Here is a 14,358-nt window from a genome sequence, read left to right as displayed (position 1 = left end):
TGAGAAAAAAATTACAAAGGTTGTCCTATTCCACCAGGTCATAAGATGTGGAAGAAATGGCATGCAGACTAAGCTTCGTTGATAGAGTTACAAATAGTCTGATTCTCACTTACAGATTTTGTGGGGATCTTTCGTTATGCATAAAATAAAACTTATTATGTATGTAACTCTGAACAAACAAACGACGAAATAAAGTATTATCAATGAAACTGTTGGGAGATTTTTCTGATAGACGTAGACATGGTGTCACAAAGCTGAAGCATAAATGAGCGTATGTGAAACTTAAACGCACTGTATGCGCTACCCAAAATATATTGTCGTTTTACTACAGAGTGAAAGCCATTTTCCGATTAAAATTTCAAATATTTAATCATTGCAAGTTACACAAATACAAAATGTAACGTAAGATGTCGTACCAATACATGTACGGATGTTTTATTACTAAAATTAAGACAAGTTTGATTGTTCTGTTTTAGAATATATCTCGGTTTGAAGTTTATTAATTCTCTACTAAATGAAAACGAGTTTCAAGGACTGTAAGATTCCGCTGATCTGATCGTTCTTTATTCTATCATTCCGTCCGTCCTATCGCAGTTTCTTGTCCGATTCATAACGTTGTCATCCAGCCAGAGGCATCAATTTTACTATGAAAAATATTCCCAATTATGAAATGACGTGCCAATCGCAAAAGCCAGACCCCTAGCTCAAAGGTCAATGTCCCCTTTAAAGGTAAAAGGTCTACTGTCCGATTTGTAATTATGCTATCCATTAAAGGACTTTAATATTACTTGGGACGAATGTTATCCATGAAAACATTGTGTTATGCATAACATAAACTTTTTGCTTAAGGGTCAAGGTCGCATTTTGGTGTCAGTTGTTATTATGATATCTAAAGTGTCTGTTTGGTGTCCTGTCCAAAGCTCTGCCATCAATTGAGGGGTTACAATATTACTTGATAAAATGTTTCACATGATCAGACAACGTGTCACGAGCAGTACCTAGATCCCTAGCTTAATTGTCATGGCCAAATATCAAATGGGGTTTGTCTCATGTCCAGTCAATAATTCCCGTCATCCATAAAGGGTTTTTTATACCATTTGGCACAAATGTTCTCACTAGTCAGTTACAAACCTGTATCATGGCTGCAACTTATAGATTAAAGGTACATGGAGTTTTGTTTCATGTCTGGTCCACTCCACTGTCATCCGTTAAGGGATTTGATACTGCCTAGCAAAAATGTTTCCCATGATATGAATATGTTGTATGTGTAAAACGCAGACCCCTTGCTCAAAGAACAAATGATTCTTTCCCTGTAAGGTCCCTAACTCTGCAATTCAAAATGAGATATGAATATTGTTTTGCAAAAGTATTTCTCATAATAAGAGAAATGTACACACTCAGACCCCGAGCTTAAACCCCCAACATTTCCTACCGGGGCAGACAGAAAATAGTGGGAGGAGCTACATTTTGTTACTCAGAAGCAGTAGCTAAGAATAACCATTGTAAACACAGGTAGCTTGTAGCAGACGATCTTTCAAAATACAGAAGAGCATGCAACTTACTTGCTGTTTTCAGTTGTAGAAGTTATTAATCCAATTTTTGTAAATATTTTCTTTTAAATCACTAGTTTTTCTTTTCTTCACAGGTACTTGATAAGTTTTGTTGGATTTCTTTTATAAGACATTGTTCTATAGGAAATAGATTCCCTTCAATGTTTTCATTCCAGTCAACAAAGCAAAATTTATTCTCATTTGATATGTTGTTTCGTTTGAGAAATTTTTTAATAAAATCCAAATTAATCAAGATGAATGTAACACTAGGACTGTGAAACACAGTGTCAAGACATGAAATGAAAATTTGGCGGAATTTTTGGAGGCCTGTTTCAGTCAATGTTTTATCAAGAAAGTCAAGATAATATGCAATTAGGGAGGATTGTCAAAACAATACACATTCATGGTATCAAATTTACTGATAAGTTTGTGGCACTTTGCAACGGGACTTTCATACCTGATTATTCCCAAATTCAATTGAAAAAAAATGCATTGAGTGGGGAAAATGGAAAATAGTTACTGTGGAAACAAAACAGTCAGAAATTACAACTTATTTATCTAACACAAGCTTCAGTAAAATAAACACTTATGTACTACATGTAATAGTTATATAATAAGTATTTATTCATTTCATGCACATAATAAGTGTAAATGATTTTCTGAGATAAACACAAAGGTGATAAAAATGCAGGTAAACAGAGGTGACTGTGGATGTTGTGAATAATCTTCTGCTGCAGTATTTTTGTTGATTAAAAAGCCACGTGCTTATTCTGTTTACATTTCTCTGCTCTCTGAGGTTATGACCTCTAAGCCCCTCCCGGGAAATTCAAATTTTTGACAGTTGAGATTTTAAAAAAATCTATAATTATACTTTCTTGACATTTTTTTTTGAAAAAATTAAATGCACCAATAGAAATGATACATACCAAAGTATAAATGTGCATGTTTTAATTTTTTTCATTCAGGAATTCTTTCAGAATTTCAAAAAATGGTTCTCTGATGTTTACCATGCATATTTTATGTAGAAACCTGCCCAAGTGCCATCTTCCTGCTTTTATATCCCAGTTAGGGGTTTAAAGGTCAATGTCAAAGTTTTAAGTTACGTTATGTCAATAGTTGATTTTTTCTGTCCGGTCCATAAATATGTCTAAGAATTTTAATTTAACTTGGCACAAATGTTCCAAATAATGAGACGGTGTTAATTCACAACATCCAGCTCCCATATTCAAAGGTCAAGCTTACATTTGGAAGTCAAATGTCAACGTTGGTCTTTTCCGGTCCTGTAAGTTAAATATTTTACTGTCTACAGTTCTTCGTCTTTGTTTATATTTAAATCATTTTGTCTAAGTATTCAACATTGCAATCTCCTGTGTTGTACGTACCCAGTTTAATTGCTGGTGTATTTTATTATATATTACTCTCATTTCCCTATAAGTATATCTCCACTTTCCAGTCTTTAATGATGGCAGAAGTGCAGGTGACCCTTAGGAAATACGTTTTGGTACATTCCGTACATCAACTCGATTTTTTTTACATGAAATGATTATTCAACATCTGAAGTGTGGTTTCATTCCATGCGAGGTTCAAGTAATTCGATGTCAGTGACCTTAACCAACCAACAACATATTGTATTCTTGATTGTACTCTAAAAATGACAATTTTAAAACTTGTCGTGAACGACTGCGACGAATTTGTTTATTTTGCCAATGAACACAAACACGAGCACTAGACTGCAAGTGTAGTATAGAAATAGCCAAAACTGTCAAATGGATAAAGATATTTGTCCAGCAGAGCCTGTGGGAACTGTTCAAATGTAATTAGTGAAAAGTATTCGGACAGGTTCATTAGACAGGTAATTATTTTATTTTTAGATAGTTCTTAACGAGAGTTACGACAAGAGCAACAACAATAACAAAAGTTTTACGTTTTGTGATTTTATTTTACAAACCACTTTTGTAAAACGTATAATTTGTAAAATAGGCATTGGGAATAAATGAATAGAGAACGTTTTCATACTTAACAATTAACCGAATAAAAATATAATTTATTAAAACAAGTAGACGTTTGTCATTTCAGGACATAGAAAGAATCAAGAAGAATTATCTTGGAGATTCATAGGAGGACTGCTACTAGAGTAAAACATGATTGATATCATTGGTTGCATGTGCATTTAATAAGAATGTGATCCAAAAATGTCATCATGTCTAATGCAGATTTAAATTAATTCCGAAACAGTCTAAATATTTGTTTGATACAGATTAACACCAACTTTCCAACCTACATTTAGATATCGGAAGTCAACTAATCTGGACCAGTGTACCAGTTCTCCGTATATCCGCAAGAAAGCCACGAATCAAATCGTTTAAAATAATACACTTTCGTATAGCCTGTTGATATACTTTTACATATAACCATCACGAAATGTGTGCGACTCAATTATTGGTATCCCGCTCACTGTTCCTAATAATTTCTCATGGTATACTACCAGGACAGTTGCAAATGTAAAAAATGACCCTTGAGAAATCGATGGGAAAAAACAGGGTTTAAACCCCAGGCGTCTTAATTAAGAAGCATTGAAAATATTGTCTTACATACACATATGACAAAAACATCTGACACAGCAAAGCGATGGTGAAACGTAGCATCCAAACAAATTCAGGAATATACAAGACATAGACTTAATTAAGAACAGGAAATCATTTCTCAATACAGCGTTGAATAACTTCTGCTTACATAACTACAGTCTATTTAGTATTTAAATGTGGTTTGACGAATTTTCATGCTATTTATTTATTAAGTTATTATATATTTGCCTGTCCTGTTTTGGCAACTGACCTGTTCTAAGACTTGTGACTTTCATTTCGCGGGTGCTTTTTTCTTATCAAAAATCTACATGACGCCGTCAGTTGGTGCGTTTTGTATTGTAAACATTGCACTTTCATCGCTGACGTAAGTTTTGCCTGCTTTTCGACAGCCTATGTGATTTTTACAAATTCCTTTAACCGAGAGTATGAAAACTATAATCAAAACAAGGTCTCTTACAAAATACAAGGATAAAGCAGCATCACAAGCTAATGCAAGTTAACATTTTAAAATTTTAGATAAGTGTTTACAATATTAACGAAAATGCAAACAAACCAAACAGAGCATACCTCTTTTCTATATTGCAGGCTCTGCAAAGTCCGTTTCATTAGTTACATCGTCAAGGTCTGCAGTCACTATTATTCTAAGATAATTATGGCAATGCATTTGGTACCTTGATGCCACCTTTTAAGATATTAAAGTTAAGTGATTCAGGAGAAGACTAATTGAAGGAGCAACAATTACGTGGCACGCGTCCAAAGTAGCGTCACTAACAGCGGTTGTTTAAATACTAGAGCTTTTCAGGAAACTATTGCAGACAACTTCATCAAACATGTATATAAATATAGTTCCATAGTTTCAAATTACCGTGCTTACTACTTATAAACTGTATATTGGATACGATCAAAGTGTCACCAAGAGAGATGATACTCATTTCCTGTTACTCATTTCCTGTTTACAAACGTTATATAGGTAAAAACTTGCAGTCTTCACTGTCATGGAACGCCGATGTATGACTTTTACTGCGCATCGACGTAAAATTTAACTCAAGGGTCAATTTATTTTCATCAACCGGATGTGATTTGAAGTCAGCGGAGACCCCGGTAGCCGTTATAAGGGTAGCATTAATGTTGCAGGGACTATTACATATCCAGTATAGTAATTGTTGTACGGTCAACAATACTGTTTTTCTTAAGCTAATTCTGACAAAATATAGGTTTTCTAAAATAATTCAAATTAATAGCATAAAATTATAGGTTCTATAAGGACTTCAACTGATATTCGGCGATTTGAGAAAAATGAAACATAGAACCTTTATATGTTTTGTCATATGATCGAATATAGGTAAATCTGCAATTATTTCAACTTCAAAACAAATCATTAAAAGTCGTTGAACATGTCATTGAAAGTGCGATGTTCCCAAAGAAGAGAATTATAAAAATTGATTGAAGGACCAATATTTTCAAATAGATCTTACAAAAAATCAAGCACATAACATATAAACCAGTAATGAAATAAAATTCTACGTGATAAAGCAAAATTTGTTTCTTACGTGCAGAACTACCTTAATTGTCACTGCTTTCAAAGTCAGAACTCTTTGTATAGAGAAAATCATGCTCGAAGCAACTTCCTGAGATATATCATTTTGTAGAAATTAATTAATTAAAATATTAAGGAAATATGCTGAAAAGAGTTGTGCGAATACGAATACCTTATCAAATTAATCAGCTCAAAATTCGAAACATGTTCGATAAAAATTGATTAGAAATCTAAAACTGTCCTGTATTATTTCAGTTGGTGGACCTGAAATGTTAAATGGCAAATTACATATTCTCCGCATAAGATTTTATCATTTTCCGATCTCATGAAAAGTTGTTAGCACAAAAAAAGTTGTTGTATCCGAAGAATGCCGAAGTTCATATTTAGGGTACCCGGTATATAATCACACGGACATTGCCGATCCTCTACCTAATAATAATGTTTCAAAACTGTTCACTGGTTGTTTCAATTCAATTCAAATGTTCTAGTTGTGTTGAATTACTATGTAATTCTATTGTTCGTTTGCCGCTGATGGGCATCTTACGCTATACATATAAGTATTACATATAGTTCGATATTTCGTTTAGATTAGCTTATGCCTGTCGTTGATTTCACAATTGGTGTGCTTTTAAGGGGGTTTTGCTTATGTTCTAATATTTTAATATATTTTATTTCTGCAAATGTTGTTACCTTTTCTTTGCAAAATATAAACAAAGGGAAATGGGGATGTCTTATAAGTTTCATAGAATATTCTCGCGGTTCCGTCCCAACACGTTCATTGACTGTGTATACTTTACTTAACCAGTGTAATAGCTGTTTTACATTAATCCGTTTCCAATATTTATTTGAATTATGTAAGTATAAATGAAATTGTTACTGCTTCCATCTCATATTCAGTGGAAAATACTTTAAAAACATTAATATTTGTGGTTAACTGGTTTTCGTGGATTTCGTGGTTGAGTCATTCGAATCCCAACAGACCAGTAAAATCTGTACTCATTTAAGTCGAAATCAACAAAATATGTGTTCACAGGAAATAGCAGTTTTGGCAAACATCGAAACGATATACATGTACGCCTACGAAATTAAATAAATTCGCAGTATTTGAAATAATAGTGACTGATCTGGTATGTACGCATTCATGATATACATAAGTAAGCATTAAACTGCAGTGAATTTCAGTGATTGAAATAAGAACTCTCAGGGGCGTACATGTAGTGACATGCAGTCAATGACATAGCGTATACACCACCTGTAATGTAAGTATACAATATCTGACTTATGATAATCTACAAATTGTAAAGTGTACTTTAGAAACTTGCTTTTGTATTGATGTTTATAGTAAGTGACTATGGAAGTTTTAAGACGACATTGTGTTTCATCTGTCGTGTAGGTTTTACGTTTTACGTACTATGGTAAGTATCATATATCCTAAACGTGTCATTACATGGAAAATAAATACTCGGATTTCTTTAGGAATCTATTGGATGTAGATTTACCCATGTATGTATAGAAGGAATGTGCGCCTGAATGCTTTGTAGTGTGATAAAACCCACAAAATATAGTATAATTGTTCTCGGTTGGACTGTTTCCATATCAACAGCGCCAACATCAGAGAGAGCAAAAACCTGAACAAGATAGTTGTGATTTGTTACATATATGATAAAGGTATTGCAATAAAAAGAACAAGATTTCATACAGTACATGAACTTATATGACAAACGTGTGTTCTTTGATTTGTTTTTTCTGGTATGATATTTTGTCTTTACCGAGTTTGTAAATAGCCTATATGTATGCACCTCAGCTGCCATTTTACATCGATTTTCTATTGTCGTGTTAATATTTTTTTCACATTTCCCAGTCATCTCATAATTTTGTCTCATGTTATACAGAAAAAAAGAAAATTAATGCATGATCTTTAATCGTTGTTTTATTTCCATCTAGTATTCTAAAGCCAGTTTAGATATACGCTCGATAGTGATTACTCTTGAACTTTGAAACACTTAATTGGCATACACTATCTTTTACAGATATATTATGTCAGTTATATTTTTGTCACAGTTATATGAACTTTCTCTTCACTATGATGTGTTAAACTATGCTGCATACATATCACAGTCAGATGTCTCGTAAATATTTCACTTCATTTAAGCCTTAACCCAAGCGACAGGTCTTTTGTATATTCAGACGATGTTGATAATACATTCATTATTTAACAAACATTCAAACATTTAAGCCGCGTTACAATGAATTATCCTGAAATAGCAAGGGAGTAGACTGCGCGAGATTAGTTCTTTTTCCGAAATATCTCTTAATGCTTGTGATACAATAAATTTACATATTACCAATATTGGTATGGAACATGCATAGAATCGCAGAAGCAAATGACAAGGTTTCTAATTTAAAATGGGTAGTCGACGATATTCACCGCCGATATATTCATTTCATGGTTTATCTAATTAAAATACACGTGTGAACTAAAGCAATAATACTCTTTCTGATTCACAATTGATAAATATAGCATGGTCTAATCCATAGTTTTTTCAATTATATAGGTCACTGACAGTTCTAAGGCGATTTTCTTATTTTGAACTTGCATTGTACCAAATTCGTTTGGTAGTGTTTCTGTCCATTTACTTCCCTCATGTGTTTTGATGTCCACATTTTATGCCTCCCCATTTATGCTTTACTCTTCCGTCTCCTGTCCTTTTTGTACATCAGTCCCCACTTATATATATGTTATTGTTAAAATGTATTTGTTGATTTGGGAAGTATATAATCTGTTATAACTTTTCAGTACAGTTTCTATATTTGGTTTGGGTTAACCTATTTTGTGACTCTAGCTGTGATTTCTGTGTCAAATGCATTCAATAAGTCCTGTCAGGATATCACTTTAGTCCCTCATCATTTTAAAACACCCTAATGAACACATTTGGGCATGCTGTGTTTGGATTTTAAAATATTACATCGATACAATAAGTTTCAAGTTGAACGTAAACAAATTTTAACTCATTTATCAATGTTCTCCGTGGTGCAGGAAGGTAACTATGATACTGAACTATATCCGGGCATCTGCATCCTATGGAAGATCAAATGTCCGCTGCCGTCAAGACGATAAAATGTTTGTCCCTTAGGAGAAGATTAATAAAGGTGGTCCTATTCCACACGGACATAAGAAGCTGACAAAATGGCATGCAGACAAAACTTCGTTGACAGAATGACAAATAGTCCGGTTCTCACTCACAGCTATTGTTCTCAGGGGATATTTTGTTATGAATAACTAAAAAAAATATGCATGCAACTTTGAACAAACAAACGGCAAAAGGAAACATCAACGAAACAAACTGCGGAGAGATTTTTCTGATAGATGTGGACATGATGTCACAAAGCAGAAACATAAATGAGCGTATGTAAAATATCAACGCACTGTGCACGTTACCCTTTTAATTACAGATTGAACAATCTTTTAAATATCTAATCATTGCAAGTGAAACGAATAACGTAAAACGTTGCACTGCACGGAAGAATGTTTTTCTTAATACTATTTAGACAATTTCTACTGATGTTTTTTTACGGAATGTATGACGGTTTGATAGGGAGTAATTTAATAAATTACCTACTAGTTGAAACACCAGTTTCAAGGACTATAAGCTTTCGCTTATCTGTCTGTTCTTTATGCTGTCATTCCGTAAGCCCGCACTTACTTGTGCGGTCCATAACCGTGGCATCTAACAAGAGATCTCATTTTACTTAGCAAAACTATTTCCAAATATGAGATGACGTACCATACGCAAAACCAAGACACGTACCTTCTGGTTAATAATTATGTTGTCCATTAATGGATTTGATATTGTTCAGCAAAATATTCCCAATGATTCGTATGATTCTGTAATACACAGAACTCTAGATCAAAGGTCAGTCACATTCTGAGGTAACAGTTAAAGGTCAGTACAGTCTTTCCTGTCCGCTCCATTACTCTGCATTCCAAAATAGGAATTTGAATATTGTTTTTCAAAAATATTTCCCGTAGCAAGTAAAACTTGTAAATACTCAAATCCCTAGCTTAAAGGTAAAGGTCATAGTTGAAGGTCCAAAGTCGATAGTTTTTTCCTGTCCAGTCCAATTATGTCATCCATCGAATGATTGTTATTTAACATTTCACACATTTTCCTTAAAACGAGACGTGTTTCATGCAAAACCGGATCAGAAGCTCAAATGTCAGGTCACTCTTGGAGGTCAAATTTGAACGTTGATATTTTCCGGTCCGATAAGTTTAATATTTTAAAACTGATTTCTTGGCCTGTCTGTACTTTTTCCGTCATTGCATGTATATGTAGATCACTCGGTATTTGTGTCAGCATTACAAGTTCATGTGTCGTATTGACCCAATGAAAATATTTGTGTACATAATCATACTTTTCCTCTCGTTTCCCCATAAGTTTAAAAATCAAATACCATTACATTGTACATTTTACATTTATATATGTTATAAGCAAATAGCAACAGTTACTACAGATTTTTATGCATGCAATTTCCAATTGAAACATTGTGCGTTACAAAATATTGTATATTAAAGCACAGCAGTATGTATACATAACTGACAGGTAAGAGGTCATTAGATTATACCGAATTTGAGATAATTAGTCACCTCTCTGTAGGGGACTTTATATTGCATGGCAATACTCCATTCACGCTGTTACTATATTTCTGTCTTTTTGTTACTTCTCTGCCTTACATCATTATATACATTTATGTTTATGTAGTAATATACACGTGGTATTAAACATACCATGAATTATAAATCATTCGGAAAATCAAATTATATAAATGGACATTTTGATGAAGTTGTTGATATAAAAACATTTATTATTCAGTGTTTTTCCCATATACTAGTGTTTTCAGGGCATACGCTCATACAATATGCAAAACGCCCTATATAGATCTTCATAAAAATGACGGATACTAAGAGGACGAAATTAATTCGAGCTGTTAGCATGCTTGCTGTGATAGCAACACGTAAAATGCGAATTATTTATTTTATGTAATTACATCCATAAAATCAATTAAGATTGAATTTAAATCAGAAAACGTAAGCCAGACGCAGTGCAGATCCGGTGGTGAGATAAAGATTTTTTGTAAACTTTCCAGTACAATAACTAAGGATTTCATGAAATCAAAACTTTTAATTAGGTATTTAAACACATCTGAAAAACGCATTTGTTTCACAACATTTCATCACATAGTAGAAATGCAGAACTGCAGGTGTCTCCCCTCAGGAATATGTTTTGGCAACTGAACCATCGACCTTCCGAAAGTCAGCTGGGTGGCTTCTTTACATAATCATGCAATTATTCTACACCTGAAGCTTGTTTTTAAACCAACTGTAGCGAGATGCAAGTAATTCGATGTCAGTGACTTTAACGTAGGCGTAGGAGCAGGGGAGGGTCAGGGGACCACCCTCCTAATTTTGAGTGGGGGCAGTATATTGCTTGGCCCCATAACTTTTGACCGAAAAACTGAAAAACAGTAGATAAAGGGGAGAAAACCATTTTGAAAGAGCATTTAGATGTACCTATATGGATTTGATGTGGTGTCTATTGTCAAAAAAGGGAAGAATGTTTTGTTTTCTTGTTTCGGGAGGGGGTTGTGCGAAAATTTTCAGAAGGTTAAGTTGGTATATGCCGAAACCTTCAACGCAGACACGGCTTTCCAGAAAGGTATATTAAGTACGAATACTCCAAAATGAACATTCATTAACCATTTTACATAACCATTATATGTACAGTTATAATTGTGTATTTACCTTTTCTTTTCGTGAATTCGTTTGTGATAACATCAATTCGATATTACTTTTCTTTAATGTTTATGATTTATATTATAGACAGCGTTTGAATACAAACAAACAGATATTAGATGATTCTTTATTTATGATTTTCTTCTAATTAGTTCTTTGGAAGCATAGAACGCATCAAAAACAAATAATAGCAGACTAGGTTTGATTTCATGAGAGGTAATGGAATGTACACCGTCCAGTCCAAATAAAAAGAAATTCATAATAATTATCATTCCACAATGCAAGTAACCATCTCTCGTACATTTTTCAGAGAAGTAACATCTTGATAGAACAGCTGGCATCCCATAAGCCAGCTGAATATAAAAGCTTAATATATAGAATAATTTCACATTTAAAGCGAGGTTTCGTAACTATGCGTTAGTTGCAAGTAATTTAAATTCAGCTACATTAGCAACTCGGTCATGGAGGCTCCAGTAATTTAGTTCAGCGCTTATCACAATATACAAAAATTGTCTGGTGTCATTACATTTATGTTTGTCAATGAGCAAAATACAAGTCCTAGGGTGTATCACTGAATAGATGTGAACGTTACTCAGTATAAGAAAACAACTAGACTTTCTAATTACAAGTAATAATGCATTGCTTTTTATGATAAGCTTGGATTTGAAACAGCATCTGCAAAATGTTCGTTTATGGTTTTTTTTCTGCCACGATAACTGAATTCCGTAATTGTTGTCCAGAATAAAACCTTTTTGACTAGGGTAATTGTACTAATCGCCGCTCGTTCTCCTTTAACCTGTGTTAAGGAAAATTCTTATATAATTCCGCTACGAGAAGAAATAATTTCGTTTCACGGTATATCGTAAGAAGTCTTCTTTGAAAAGCATTAAATGTAGAATGTCGTATCTGTGGTTTGAGAACAGGTGCGGTTTTGACTAGTGTTCGCCGCTCATTCCATATTCCTTGAAATGTGTTGCTGTGTTATATTTATATATGACTGCATAAATGTTTGGTACATATAGCCAGCAGGATTAACTTCAACGTTAAGCAAATTATTACAGTGGCGGTATTTGTAATGAATTGAAGTTACTGTTAAATTAAATATATAATTGATACATTATTTAGAGAATCTAGAATCATATATTACCATTGAATTTCGTAGGAAAGCGAAATTAAAAGAACGTTTTTTCCACGTCGGAAGATGACTGAGAATCTTACAAGCTCAAAGAACATTTCATGAACATTTCAATCAATTTTTGGTGAAGTATTTCCTCTCTGTATTAATTTCTACGAATATAAAGTAGCGGATTCGTTTGATTCTTCGCTTATGTGCTAAATAGTGTCAGAGAAACATACATGACGTTGCTAAGGCAATGACAAATGATTTTGCATGATTGGATATCATTATTTGCATCTGTATATGTTTTAAATAAAATGTATGGAATAAATTAATTTTGCCTTTACAGAGCGACTATAATATCTAATCGTTTTAGTCTTAGCCTGTTCCTATCTGTAAGTTTATCGATTACCTGTTCAAATCAGACAGAAAGTAATAAAAAAGAGATTGAAAGGAGAAATTAACTTGACGTTGCATTCAAATTGAACGTTTGAAATATGACATTACGTCATCAAAAAGCATTAACTACAGGGTTTATCCAATGTTTCTGGTTTAATATAATCAGATAAATCTTTACGAATAATGTTTTTCCTTTTTTTATTAGGATGAGTGATGTCTTCAAAGAGTATATAATAATCTTCATTGTAGATCAATATTAGTTTCAGACTATCAACAACCTTACGAACGGTGAAAATATTTACTGCTTTGTCACACAGAAATGACAAAGTCAAAACTGGAGAAAAATAATCAAGGATAAATATCAAAGAGAAAGTGCCACGTTCCAAAAATGCAACCTCCCCAGATCGCAAGTCCCAGCATGACTGACCGACACACACACACTCATACGCATACGAACATTCAAAGCAAACACAAGATGACAAATCGAACAAACGCAAACACAAACAAATTAAACTAATTAATCCATTTAACAGTCTTGAATTACGTCACAGACGACAATAAATTACACTTCTGTTTTCCTCGGGTGACTGTCTTTGTTGGTGAGTCCGTATAATAGTCTGAGATCTCCCCCAGGCTGGTAACTGTAACTTACACGAATTTAGCATGTTCCAGGAAAACTACAAGCAACAGACATCTATACTTGTCTACATATTGGGCTTGTAATTGGCGCAATCAACATTCGAGCAGGTAAAATACTTTTATTCTTCTGAAAGAGTATCTCGTTCGGATCCAGGTGGCACCCGCTCTGAAATCTGTCAGGTAATGTATTTAGCGTTATTCCTGGTCAGTATTTAAACAAATACATGTCTTGTAAAACACTATTAAATAATAAACGTATTGCCACTCTTTTGAAGAATTTGAACATAATAGTAATATATTTCATCTGGTAATACAGGGACATTTTCAAATTGCTGGCATCCAACAAGCATAATTCCAAAGAAATAAAAACATTATGTATATCTCTAATCATTGCCGTAAAAGTAAATATCAGGCTGATGATTATAAATGTTTCCCGTTATAAGTATAGTCTCTCAACAACAGCGACAAATAATATTCTCTTGGGTGTGATGAGTATGATCCACTACAAATAGCAAAGATATGAAGGAGATATATTTCAAATCAATTAATTCGGTTTCACCGCTAGGCTCTTCAGTCATTCCGTCCGTGTGATGTTTTTAATCCTGTAGAATTATGAAAACTTGAACCAGATATCAAGACTTGTTGTGGTTACTTTGATACATTTGTAGGGTGGCCTTTATTTACTTGTGTACTGACATTTATACCCTTGTGTTGCGACATTTATACACTTGTGTTGT

The sequence above is a fragment of the Mercenaria mercenaria genome, chromosome 17 (genome assembly GCF_021730395.1).
Source record: "Mercenaria mercenaria strain notata chromosome 17, MADL_Memer_1, whole genome shotgun sequence".
Lineage (NCBI taxonomy): Eukaryota > Metazoa > Mollusca > Bivalvia > Venerida > Veneridae > Mercenaria > Mercenaria mercenaria.
The sequence above is the reverse complement of the archived record's forward strand: the minus strand, read 5'-3'. Positions refer to the sequence as shown.